This window comes from Suncus etruscus, chromosome 11 (assembly GCF_024139225.1).
Source record: "Suncus etruscus isolate mSunEtr1 chromosome 11, mSunEtr1.pri.cur, whole genome shotgun sequence".
NCBI classification, from domain to species: Eukaryota; Metazoa; Chordata; class Mammalia; order Eulipotyphla; family Soricidae; genus Suncus; species Suncus etruscus.
In genome coordinates this window covers 84873479-84886232 of record NC_064858.1, presented here as the reverse complement: position 1 = coordinate 84886232, position 12754 = coordinate 84873479, and the positions used below count along the sequence as shown (strand labels likewise).

The 12754-nt window shown below is 46.2% G+C and overlaps 2 protein-coding genes across 4 annotated transcripts in view; one reads left to right on the top strand and one right to left on the bottom strand.

Annotated features, from left to right (window-relative positions):
- Positions 1 to 12754, bottom strand: part of ESYT1 (extended synaptotagmin 1) — a 224043-nt gene that overhangs the window by 97924 nt on the left and 113365 nt on the right. The gene's annotated exons all lie outside the window — the stretch shown is intronic.
- RNF41 (ring finger protein 41) overlaps positions 1 to 12754 on the top strand; it is a 39932-nt gene that overhangs the window by 1061 nt on the left and 26117 nt on the right. For both annotated transcript variants that reach the window (XM_049784014.1, XM_049784016.1), the window contains exon 2: positions 7257 to 7441. The gene's annotated coding sequence lies outside the window, so the exon portion shown is untranslated. The remainder of the gene's footprint in view (positions 1 to 7256; positions 7442 to 12754) is intronic.

The window sequence follows — 12754 nt, the reverse complement described above, 5'->3', positions numbered from 1 at the left end:
AGAGAACTCACTGGGTGCTGCTAGGGATCATCTAATCCCTTCCCTATCCGCACAGGTGGTTTTTTTAAGAGTCTTGACAAAAGGGCCAGAAACTGTGTCGCTGACTTGGATAGTTTCTTCCCCCCCAAATAGGAATGGGGGAGGGGGGTCAGGACCCCGGGAATTTGAGTGATGCAATAATGCTGCTTCTACCCTCTGTGCTCAGCCGACCTTGTGATCTGGGCAGGGTTCCCAGTAATTGGAAGAAACAGGCTTTTTTTTTTAATAAGCATTCTCTGTTCAGCCTTCAGTTTAGTATTTTGTTTCTACAAAAAGGAAAAAAAAAGTGGGGAGGCCAGAGCTGGAGAGAAGCATAGTTCAGTGGGTAGGGCGGCTGCCTTGCATGCAGCTCATCCATCATGTTTCAGTTTGGACACCCCCCCCCCAACCTTCCAGGAATAATCTCTGAGCACTTATAGATATGGCCCAAACACTTAAAAAAAAAAGAAAAGAAAAGAAAAAGAAAAAAATGGGCCCGGAGAGATAGCATAGCGGTAAGATGTTTACCTTGCACGTAGAAGGATGGTGGTTCGAATCCCAGCATCCCATATGGTCCCCTGAGCCTGCCAGCGGCGATTTCTGAGCATAGAGCCAGGAGTAACTCTGAGCCCTGACAGGTGTGACCCAAAAGCCAAAGGAAAAGAAAAATGTGGGGCACAGAGAGACAACATAACGGATTGATTAGGTTTTTGCCTTGCGTGCCACATACCCTGAATAATCCCCACACTGACACCACCAGAAGTGATCCCTGAGCACCAAGTTATTACCCAAAACCAAGAAAAAAATACTCCAGAATTTGGGACCGGAGTAGTGGCGCAAGCAGTAAGGAGTCTCCCTTCCGTGCTAGCCATGGACGGACCATGGTTCCTTCCCACAGGGTCCCATATGGTCCCCCTAGCCAGGAGCGATTTCTGAGCGCATAGCCGGGAGTCACCCCTGAGTGTTGCCAGGTATGGCCCCAAAACCAAAAAAATAAAAGTATTCCAGAATTTAACCTGAAAAGGGGGTGGGGTATTGTGTGCTGATTCTCAGTAATTAAAAGAAAAACGGTATTTTTGGGTACGGATCTCAGGGTTTATTCCTGACTGTATTTAGAAATCACTCCTGGCAGAACTCAAGAAACTATATGAGAGGTCCAGGGATTGAACCTGAGTCAGCTGTACGCATGGCTCTCTCAGATCCCAGAAAGAAAGCTTTTTACAAGCATTTACTATCCAGCCCTTAGTATTTAAAATTAGTATGCAGGGGCCAAAGCTTGTAAGTGGCTGACCTAGGACGGACTGTAGTTTAATCTCACACACACACACACACACACACACACACACACACTAGGACGGACTGTAGTTTAATCTCACACACACACACACACACACACACACACACACACACACACACACACCCCGTGTCCCATATGGTCAGTTCCACACACACACACACACACACACACACCCCGTGTCCCATATGGTCAGTTCCCCTAGCCAGGAGTAACCTCTGAGTGTCAGTGAGTGTGACCCAAAAACCATATATACATACATATATATATATATATTAGTATGCAATTACTACCCCCCACCAAAAAAATAGGCCTTGAATGGGCCGGAACAATAGTACAGTGAGTAGGGCATTTGTCTTGCATGTAACTGACCCGGATTTGATCTCAGGCATCTCATATGGGCTTCTGAGCCTAATGAGTAATTTCTGAGTGCAGAGCCTGGAGTAACGCCTGAGTCCCAGCAGGTGTGACAAAAAATTAAAAAGCCTTGAAAATAGGAATATTCAGTATGCTATCACATTTTTTAAAATCTCATTTGATTTTTAGAACCTTTTTTTTGTTTTGTTTTGATTTGATTTTTTGTCCATACCTGATGGCACTAGGGTTATTCCTGGCTCTGCACTCAGAAGTCACTCCTGGCAGGCTCGGGGAACCAATGGGATGCCAGGAATTGATCCCGGGTCCATCCTGGGTCAGCCACATGCAAGGCAAACACACTACTTCAGTACTAGCACTCTGGCCCTTAGGACATTTAAAATAGACAAGACAAATACTTGGTAGATGAAGAAATTGAGCACTACTCTTGGTTACATGTTTTTTTTTTTTTTTTTTTTTTTTTTTGGTTTTTTTTTGGGCCACACCCGTTTGACGCTCAGGGGTTACTCCTGGCTATGTGCTCAGAAATCACCCCTGGCTTGGGAGGACCATATGGGACACCGGGGGATCGAACCGCGGTCCATCCGCTTGCAAGGCAGACACCTAACCTGTAGCGCCACCTTCCCGGCCCCATTGGTTACATGTTTTATTTAAAGTCATAGTGGTCAGACCTTAAACTTAAATAAGAACTTAAATCTTCAGATTTCTAGGTCTCAGTTGCAAAATCTTTGCTTCCTGCGTCTGGAACTTGTGACTAGAAAACACACTGCCAATATCACTGAAATCAGAGACATTTAGTCTTTTTTGTGCCTCAACCAGTGTGATCAGGGATAACTCCTGCTGGGGCTTGGAACCCGTATGTGCTGCTAGGGATTGAAGAGTTGGCTTTGGTCTTACCCACTACTCAATATACTATGTCTCCAGCCCACTCAAAGCTTTTTTGGCGGAGGAATTGGGTCATACCCGGTGGTGCTCAGGGGTTACTCTGCTCTGTGCTCAGAAATCAATCCAGGAATGCTCTGGGGACCATTGGGATGCTGGGAATCAAACCAGGATCAGTCCGGGATTGGACATGTGCAAGGCAAACACCCTACCAATGTGCTATAAATCTGGCCCTCCACTCAAAGCTTTTGCTTTTGAGATGCACCATCTTTTTGGGGGGTTTTGGGAGAGAGGATGCTTAGAATGGAAGAAGTCTTGGGCCCTCCTCTGAATTGTGAAGAGGGAAATTGCTCTGCTTCCCCTGAATATAGGATTTTTCACCTTTCTTTATCTCAGATTATTTTTGATTTGGTTTGGGGCCACACAGGCTTTACTTTTCTTTTCTTTTTTTTTTTTTTTTTGGTTTTTGGGTCTCACCCGGCAGTTGCTCAGGGGTTACTCCTGGCTCCATGCTCAGAAGTTGCTCCTAGCAAGCACGGGGGACCATATGGGACGCCGGGATTCGAACCGATGACCTTCTGCATGAGAGGCAAACGCCTTACCTCCATGCTATCTCTCCGGCCCCAGGCTTTACTTTTCAAGGGTTACTCCTGGTGCTGTGCTCAAGGATAACTCCTGGCAGGGCTCAGGGAACCATATGGAGTACTGGAAGTCAAATCCAAATCAGCCAAATACAAGGAAAGAGCCTTACCATATTACTATTCTATTTTTTGGGGGGACGGGTGTCACATTCGGTGATGTTCAAGGTTACTTCTAGCTCTGCACTCGGATGTCGCTCGGGGGACCTTATGGGATGCTGGGATTTGAACCACCTTCCTTCTGCATGCAAGGCAAACACCCTACCTCCATGCTACCTCTCTGACTCCTAATCTCTCCTGTTCATTTGTTTTTGGGTCACACCCGGCAGCACTCAGGAGTTACTCCTGGCTCTATACTCAGAAATCGCTCCTGGCAGGCTCGGGACTATATGGGATGCCGAGATTGAAACCACTGTCCTTCTGCATACAAGGCAAATGCCTTACTTCCATGCTATCTCTCCAGGCCCTTTTTTTTTTTGTTTGTTTGTTTTTGGGCCATACCCGTTTGACACTCAGGGGTTACTCCTGGCTATGTGCTCAGAAATTGCCCCTGGCTTGGGGGGAACCACATGGGATACCAGGGGATTGAACTTCGGTCCGTCCTAGTCTAGAGCTTGCAAGGTAGATGCCTTACCTCTAGCGTCACTGAGCCGACCACCGCGCTGGCCCCCAAATCTCTGATTCTTAAGGCACTATATGGATCCAGGGATTGGACTTGATTCTGCGTTCAGGACATGCACTGCAGTCCTTTGATCTTTATCCCTGGATTCATATCTCTGGTTATTTACTTTTTTAGTTGGGCTCACCCAATTAAAAAGCCCTCTTCAGGGCCCGGAGAGATAGCACAGCGACATTTGCCTTACAAGCAGCCGATCCAAGACCAAAGGTGATTGGTTCGAATCCCGGTGTCCCATATGGTCCCCCCGTGTCTGCCAGGAGCTATTTCTGAGCAGACAGCCAGGAGTCACCCCTGAGCACTGCCCGGTGTGGCCCAAAAACCAAAAAAAAAAAAAAAAAAAAAAAAGCCCTCTTCAGGGCTTAACTCCTGGCTCTGTGCTCAGATATCAATCACTTGGGCTGGGGGGAGGATGACTGTGCTACCCAGGGATCAAACCCCATGTGGACTCACATTACTATTCTGGCCCTGGTCTGTGCTTTATATGTTAAAAAACATCCTGTTCCTTCTAACAACTCTCGGTTTGTAGGTCAGGAAAATTATAAACAGTTGCTATTTTTCCTTACATGGTTGTGATATTTTGTTTGGGGAACATACCTGGAAGTACTCAGGGCTTCTCGTTCTGCACTCAGCAAGCATTTCTGGTGAAACTCAGGGGACCATAGATTAGGAATTGAATCTGGGTTGGCCATGTGCAAGGAAAAACCCTATCCACTGTACTGTCACTCCAGCCCCCAATTTTTTTGTCGATTTTGGGCCATAGTGGTGCTCAGGAGTTACTCTTAGCTCTGTGATCAGGGATTGCTCTTGGTGGGCTTGGGAGGACCATAATGAATGCTGGCGATCGACTCTGAGTTGGCCATGTGTAAAGCAAATGTCCCACCCTCTGTACTAGACTCCAAATTCCTCTTCCCTCGAGTGATTTTCTTTTTTTTTGGTGGGGGGGACACATCTGCTGGTGCTCAAGGATTTCTCCTGGCTCTTATTCAGGAATCACTCCTAGCAGTGGTTGGGGGACCGAATGTCATGCCAGAGATAAAGTATCAACTATGTGCAAGGCTAGCACCTTACTATACTGTGGCTCTAGCCCCAAAAGAAAGAGGAATGGCTTTTTGTATGTTTTGGGCCACACCCAGTAATGCTCTGGGTTATTCCTGGCTCTACACTCAGGAATTATTCCTGGAGGGCCTTGGGAACCATATTGGTATGCTGAGGATTGAATTTAGGTCAGTTGTGGACAAGGCAAGCAGTCTATCCAGTGTACTATTGCTCTGGCTCCTGATTTTTTTGTTTTGTTATAGGCCCCACCTGGCAGTGCTCATGGGTTACTCTTGGCTCTGCACCTAGAAAATACTCCTAGCAGGCTTGGGGGACCATATGGGGTGCTGGGGATCAAACCTGAGTCAGCCACGCAATAAATTAGTAATTAGCTCACTAATAAAAGTCATTTTCTGGGGCTGGAGCCATTGCTCAGCAGGTAAGACATTTGCCTTGCATGCGGCCAATCTGCGTTTGATCTTCAGCATTCCTTTTGGTCCTCTGAACCTTTCAGGAATAATACCTGAGCACTGCTGGGTGTGGCCCTAAAACAAAACAACAACAAAAAAATCTTTTTTCGGGGGGCTTTGCAACGTTCAGCAATGTTTAGGAATTTCTCTTGGTTCTGCACTCAGGATTTACTCCTAGCAGCTTGTAGGAGGACCTCCTGGGGTCCCAGGAATGAGACCTGCTATACTATCACTTCAGCCCCAAATTTTTTTTTTTTTTTTTTTTGGTTTTGGTTTTTGGGTCACACCCGGCAGTACTCGGGTTATTCCTGGCTCCATGCTCAGAAATAGCTCCTGGCAGGCTCGGGGGACCATATGGGATGCCGGGATTTGAACCAGTGACCTGCATGAAAGGCAAACGCCTTACCTCCATGCTATCTCTCTGGACCCTTGGTTTTGGTTTTTGAGTCACACCGGTTAGCACTCAGGGGTTGCTCCTGGCTCTATGCTCAGAAATCACTCCTGGCAGGCTCGGGGGACCACATGAGATGCTGTCCATCTGCATGCAAGGCAAGAGCCCTACCTCCATGCTATCTCTCCGGCTCCCAGAAGAGCTTTTTTGTTTGTTTTATTTTGGGCCACACCCAACAGTGCTCAGGGTTACTTCTGACTCTATACTCAGGACTTCTGGGGGCTAGAGCAGTAGCACAGCAGTAAGGCATTTGCCTTGCACAAGGCCAACACAGGACAGACTCCGGTTCGAATCCTGGCATCCCAGATGATCCCTTGTGCCTGCCAGGAGCAACTTTTGAGCTCAGAGCCACCCCTGAGCACCACCGGGTGTGACCCTCCCCCCCCCCAAAAAAAATAAAACCCCTGGAAATTACTTCTGGCAGGCTCAATGGACCATGTGGGATGCCAGAGATTGAATCCTAGTAAGCCACATTCAAGGTCGTGCCCTAACCACTGTGCTATATCTCTAGCCTCCATTTCCTATCTTTAATCATTTTGTATGTGTGAAGGTAGTTTTGTTTGATTTTTGGGTCACTCTTTTTTTTTTTTGTGTGTGGTTTTTGGGTCACACCCGGCAGTGCTCAGGGGTTACTCCTGGCTCCATGCTCAGAAATTGCTCCTGGCAGGCACGGGGGACCATATGGGATGCCGGGATTCGAACCGATGACCTTCTGCATGAAAGGCAAACGCCTTACCTCCATGCTATCTCTCCGGCCCCTTGGGTCACTCTTGACGGACACTCAGGAGTTACTCCTGACTCTGTACTTAGAAATTACTTTTAGCAGGCTCGGGGGACCATACGGGATTCTAGGAATACTACCTGAGTCAGCTATGTGCAAGGCAAACACTACCCACTGTGCTATTGCTCCATTCCCTGAAGGTAGTGTTTTTTTTTGTTTGTTTTGTTTTTTGGGCCACACCCAGTGTGTTACTCCTGGCTATGTGCTCAGAAATCTCTCCTGGCTTGGGGGACCATATGGGATGCCGGGGAATCGAACTGTGGTCTGTCAAGGCAAACGTCCTACTGCTTGTGCCACCACTCTGGGCCCTGAAAGTAGTTTTTATTGAACTAAACTTAAAAAGATCTGAGGGAAGAATATGGCCAAGAGGGAACAGGGGCTTCTACAGAGTGAAAAAAGCCTCTATCTTTGATCTTTTTATCTCCCTACTATGTTTGAGTCTCCCAGCTGGGATTCCTTTGGCCATTACATCACTTTTAGAGGGCACTCCTGTCTCTCTATCCATGAAAACTATGGTCCCTAGTAGAGTTGTGTCATCTTCCCCACAGACCACGTCCAAGTCTGTCAAGTCTCACTGCCAGGTGGAGGTAGTTCCCTGACTCAACTTTTTTTCTTCCTTGTTCCTTTTAATAGAGTGCTCCTGATTGTGACATCACATCCATCCCCTTGGCGATGGAGCTTATTACTAGGAAGAAAGATTCAGTCGGAGAATAGCCAACGAGATGGGTCACTGGGAGTTTCTCTTGTGTGGCACTGAGTGGAGGCATCAGGGGGTTGGAGCCTTGTGATCAGGGAACCTGCCCCCCAACACTTGGAAGGTAAAGAGCCTTGATGTAGAATCCCATGAGGCACTTCTCTGCCAATTTGGGTTTCTTCTGCTTTTGAAAATCCGATTCTTGAGCTCCTTTCAGCCTAAAGCTTTCTATGATAACATACATCAGTCTGTCCTTGTGTATATCTTAGTTACTAACCAACTTGTTGATGAGTTATATCTTTTCATGTTTTATTCTTAGTATACTCATTGGCTCTGCCTACATTTTAATTTTTACAAGAAAACTTGTTTCTTTGTGTGTACTTCTGTTTTACCTGTTCTGGCAAGGGGGCTGTGCATATTGGATGAAGATGGGATTTGGGGGCAGGGACTGTAGTTCAGTGGCATAAAGTACATGCATTGCATGTAGACAGCCCTAGCTTGGCCCAGGGCACCAGAAGGAAAGAAAAGGTGAAGTCAAGGGAGGTGACTCAAAAGGACTAGAGTGTATGACGTATGTAAATTCTGGTTTTGATCCCTGATCAAAACAACTGCCAGGGAACACACCCCTCAAGCCCCAAGCCTGGAGTAACCCCCAAGTAACATTGTTCTGACCCCCCCAAAATAGAGTTACCTAAAGGGAAGAAAGTCAGGAAATTCTTTATAATAATTATATTTTGACTTACTCTTTTTGTTTATGTGCTGAATCATAGACACATGGGACGTGCAGAGCACCTGAGAACCTATTTAGGTCAGAATACTATGTGTCACTTCAGAATAAGGGAGCTGAGTCCTGAAGAGGTTAGGTAACTTGTTTAAAGTCACACCTTCTATCAATAAATACAACCAGGACTCAGGTTTCTGGATCATTATTTTATTTTTGGTTTTTGTTTCTTTTGGCCAAACGTGGTGATGCTCAGTGGTTACTACTGGTTCTGCACTCAGAAGTTATACTGACAGCGTTCTGAAGACCACATGGGATGTCAGAGGTTGAACTGAGTTGTATGTGTGCAAGGCAAGCACCCTATTGTAGTATTATTGCTCCTTCCTTTTTTATTTTTATTATTTTAGTGATGCTGGGATTGAATCCAGGGCCTCACACATGCAAAGCAAGCATACTACAACTGAGTTGTATCCCTGACTCCATAAGTTTATAGATTGTTTTGGTTTGGATTTGGGGCATATGGTGGTGCTTAGGGCTTTTCTTGGCTCTGGATTATATCTCTTGGATCACTTCTGGCTGGGATTGGGGTACATATGGGGTGTTAGGGATCAAACCCAGTCACCCATGTGCAGAACCTTAGCTGTTGTACTATCTAATTCCAAGATTCTAGATTCTTTAATTTTATTTTGGGGGGCGGGGTTTGGGAGCCATACCTGGCTGTGCCTTAAGGGTTACTCCTGGTTCTATGCTCAGAAATTGTTCTTATGGGCCCGGAGAGATAGCACAGCGGCGTTTGCCTTACAAGCAGCCGATCCAGGACCAAAGGTGGTTGGTTTGAATCCCGGTGTCTCATATGGTCCCCCGCACCTGCCAAGAGCTATTTCTGAGTAAACAGCCAGGAGTAACCCCTGAGCAATGCCGGGTGTGGCCCAAAAACCAAAAAGAAAAAAGAAAAGAAATTGTTCTTAACAGGCTGGGGTTGGGGAGGGACCCATATGGGATGCCAGGAATCAAATTTGGGTCTGTCCCTGGTTGGCCACGAGCAAGGTAGATGCCCTACTGCTGTACTATTGCTCCTGCCCCAAGACAAATCCTTCTTTACTCTTTGACCTTCAGTCAGTCTGTTTTCTTTCCTTTTTTTTTTGAGGGGGGTGTTGAGCACGCATGGCACGTTGCTCAGAAATTGCTCCTGGCAGGCTCTAAGGACCATAAGAGATGCTAGGGATCGAATCCAGATCCGTCCTGGTTTGACTGCATGTAAGGCAAAAGCCTTACCACTGTATTATCATTCCGACCCCAACGGTCTGTTTTCTTTTATGAGTGTATGTGGGTTGGAGGAACAGGGAGGGCTCTCAAGACATCCAATGTTAAATACCTTTTGATGCTGGAGAAAAGGACATACAATGATCATGCAACCTTGTGTCTGTCACCCATTGAATTATCTCTGGACCATCTGTGTTGTTTCTCTGGGCCATGCCAGCTAGGCTTAGTGATTACTCCTAGAGTTCATTTTTTTTTTTTTTTTTTTTTTGGTTTTTGGGCCACACCCGGTAACGCTCAGGGGTTACTCCTGGCTATGTGCTCAGAAGTTGCTCCTGGCTTGGGGGACCATATGGGACACCGGGGGATCAAACCGCGGTCCGTCCAAGGCTAGCTCAGGCAAGGCAGGCACCTTACCTTTAGCGCCACCGCCCGGCCCCTAGAATTCATTTTATATGGAGTTTGTTTCTGGACTACAAGTTTTCTTCAGTACTTGACTATATAGTTTTGTATCTTCTTGGTGGCCTGGGCAGTGTCCTGAGTTCTCCGCCACCACCCCCCCCTTGAGGGGAGTTTGGGACCACACCTGACAGTTACTTCAAGTTTTTTGCTGATTCTGTGCTGAGTTGCTGTAGACGTGTAGCGTCATAGTACTTTCACGAGAGGAAAATGGGTACATGAGCGGACAAATATGAAATATGAAATAATTGAGACCACACAAAGTATGGGGACCCACGTCTATGAGAGGAGAGACAAACTTTACTTTTCACCTGATGACACTTTAAGCACAACTCTGGTATGCAAGGTATTTTCAGGGGAACAAAAGGCAGAGAATCTTAGGAGAAGGAAGACAATGATACCAAGCCCTAGAGCAGCAGTCTCAAACTCCATTTACCTGGGGGCTGCAGGAGGCAAAGTTAGGGTGATCCTTGAGTGCAAAGTCAGTAGTAAGCCTCAAACATTGGGGGGTGTGACCCAAACAACTAAAACAAAACAAAACAAAAAAAGATTCCTCTAGGGCAGGGCCACAAAAATGTTGTAGAGGTCCTGATTGCGAGTTTTGAGACCCCAGCCCTAGAATATGCATATCAAAGAACTAGCGATTTAGGTGAGAAAGAGCCCTGCTAGAGGTAAGGCGAAACTTGAGACTGAGGTGTTCTGGTTTGCAAGAAGACTGGTTTGCAGTCTCCTGAAAGTAGAATTCAAGAAAGGCAGAAGCTATTGTTTGCACCATGAAGCTGAGAGCTGGAAAAAGCAAGTTGCTGGGAACTGGCTTGGCTCAACCTTAGAGTTGCAAATATACTGGCCAGAAGGGAATTTAGCAGTCTTTGGTGCTGAAGATTTCTTATAAGATTGCAGGATAACTAAGGTGGAATATCTGTAGTTAGCTAAGGAGACAAAGTCAAATAAATAAAAGTAAAGAGATAAATAATGTCACAGCCATGTCAGAAATATAGCCAGTAATCCACGCAGGGGTTATGATTGACTTCTCCAACGGGCCTTCTGGCTGAAATATTTCTTGGGAGGAACAATTAGGCACTGCACCAGGAAAGCCAAAAGCCACATCTGGAGTGTGCCTCCCTTGAAAATGGAGACATCCATGTTGTGTGCAGTGACAGGAGTGTTCCCTAGTGGTGCTCTAGGGTCCATTGTGATACCTGGAATTGAACTGGGGTCTGTGGCATGCAAAGCAAGCTCCTTCATGAACCTTATACTATTTCTCTGACCCTCACAAGTGGTTTTTTTTTTCATTTGTTTTTTGGTTTTTTTTTTGGGTCACACCCTTCTGCATGCAAGGTAAACGCCTTACCTCCATGCTATCTCTCCGGCCCCTTACCAGTGTTTCTTAAATAAATGTTCTATGTGTGTGTGTGTTTTAAGTTTTATTTAACATTGAAATTTCAACATTATTCATGATTGTGTTTCAGGAATACAGTGTTGTAACACCGATCCTTTGTCTAGTGGTTTAGAATAGTTTTGTTTTTTTTTTTTTTAGGTTTTTGGGTCACAACAAGCGGTGCTCGGGGGTTACTCCTGGCTCTGCGCCCAGAAGTCACTCCTGGTATGCACTGGGGACCACATGGGATGCTGGGAATCAAACCAGGGTCCTGGGTCAGCAGTGTGCAAAACAAATGCTCTACTGATGTTCTATCACTCCAGTCCTAGAATAGTGGTTTTTTTTTTTTTTTTTTATGGTTTTTGGGTCACACCAAAAACCCCTGGCGGTGCTCAGGGGTTACTCCTGGCTGTCTGCTCAGAAATAGCTCCTGGCAGGCACAGGGGACCATATGGGACACCGGGATTCAAACCAACCACCTTTGGTCCTGGATCGGCTGCTTGCAAGGCAAATACCGCTGTGCTATCTCTCCGGGCCCTAGAATAGTGTTTTTTTTCAGGGCCACACCTGGTGACTCTTGGGATCACTCCTGGCTAAGCACTCAGAAATCGCTCCTGGCTTGGGGGACCATATGGGACGCCGGGGGATCAAACAGTGGTCCATCCTAGGTTAGCTTGTACCAAGTACCGTTTGCATCACCGCTCTAGCCCAGAATACTGGTTTTTATAGGGTTTCATACATAATGTTATATCAACTATGATTATCTCCTCTTCCTCCTAGTTTAATGCTTCCTTCCATAGTTGTTGCCCCCGAGGCCCCTCAAGTGACATGTTTCCTACTGAATACTAGTTCTCATGTTTGTTTTCATTGTCTTTGGGCATTTGTTTTTCCTTCACTGTGTTTCTTTTGTATTCTTCATGTGAATTCCTAAAGTGGATATGAAAGGGGCCTGAAGTACTTTGCATGAAAAAGACTTAAGGGGCTGGAGAGGTGGCGCTAGAGGTAAGGCATTCTGCCTTGCCAGTGCTAGCCTAGGACAGCCCACAGTTCAATTCCCTCGGCGTCCCATATGGTCCACCCAAGCCAGGGGTGATTTCTGAGCGCATAGCCAGGAGTAACCCTTGAGTGTCACCGGGTGTGCTCCCCTCAAAAAAACCCCTAAAAATCCCAAACAAAAAGAAAATGGCTTAGATTTGTCTTCTCAGTACAGAGGAGGAAAAAGCCCTAAAATGTGACTAGGAGTGGCCCAAAAACCTGGAAAAGGAAAAGAAAATGAAGATTTAATTTAACCTCTTTTTTTTTTTTAATTTATTTTTTTTTTTGTTTTTGGTTTTTGGGCCACACCCAGCGGTGCTCATGGGTTACTCCTGGCTGTCTGCTCAGAAATAGCTCCTGGCAGGCACGGGGGACCATATGGGACACCAGGATTCGAACCAACCACCTTTGGTCCTGGATTGGCTGCTTGCAAGGCAAACGCCGTTGTGCTATCTCTCCAGGCCCTTTTTTTTTTTTTTTTTTTTTTTTAATTTCTGGGCCTGAGCAGAATACCTTAACCACTTTATTTTATATAAATAAAGTGGTTGGGTCACACCCAGTGGCGCTCAGGGGTTACTCCTGGC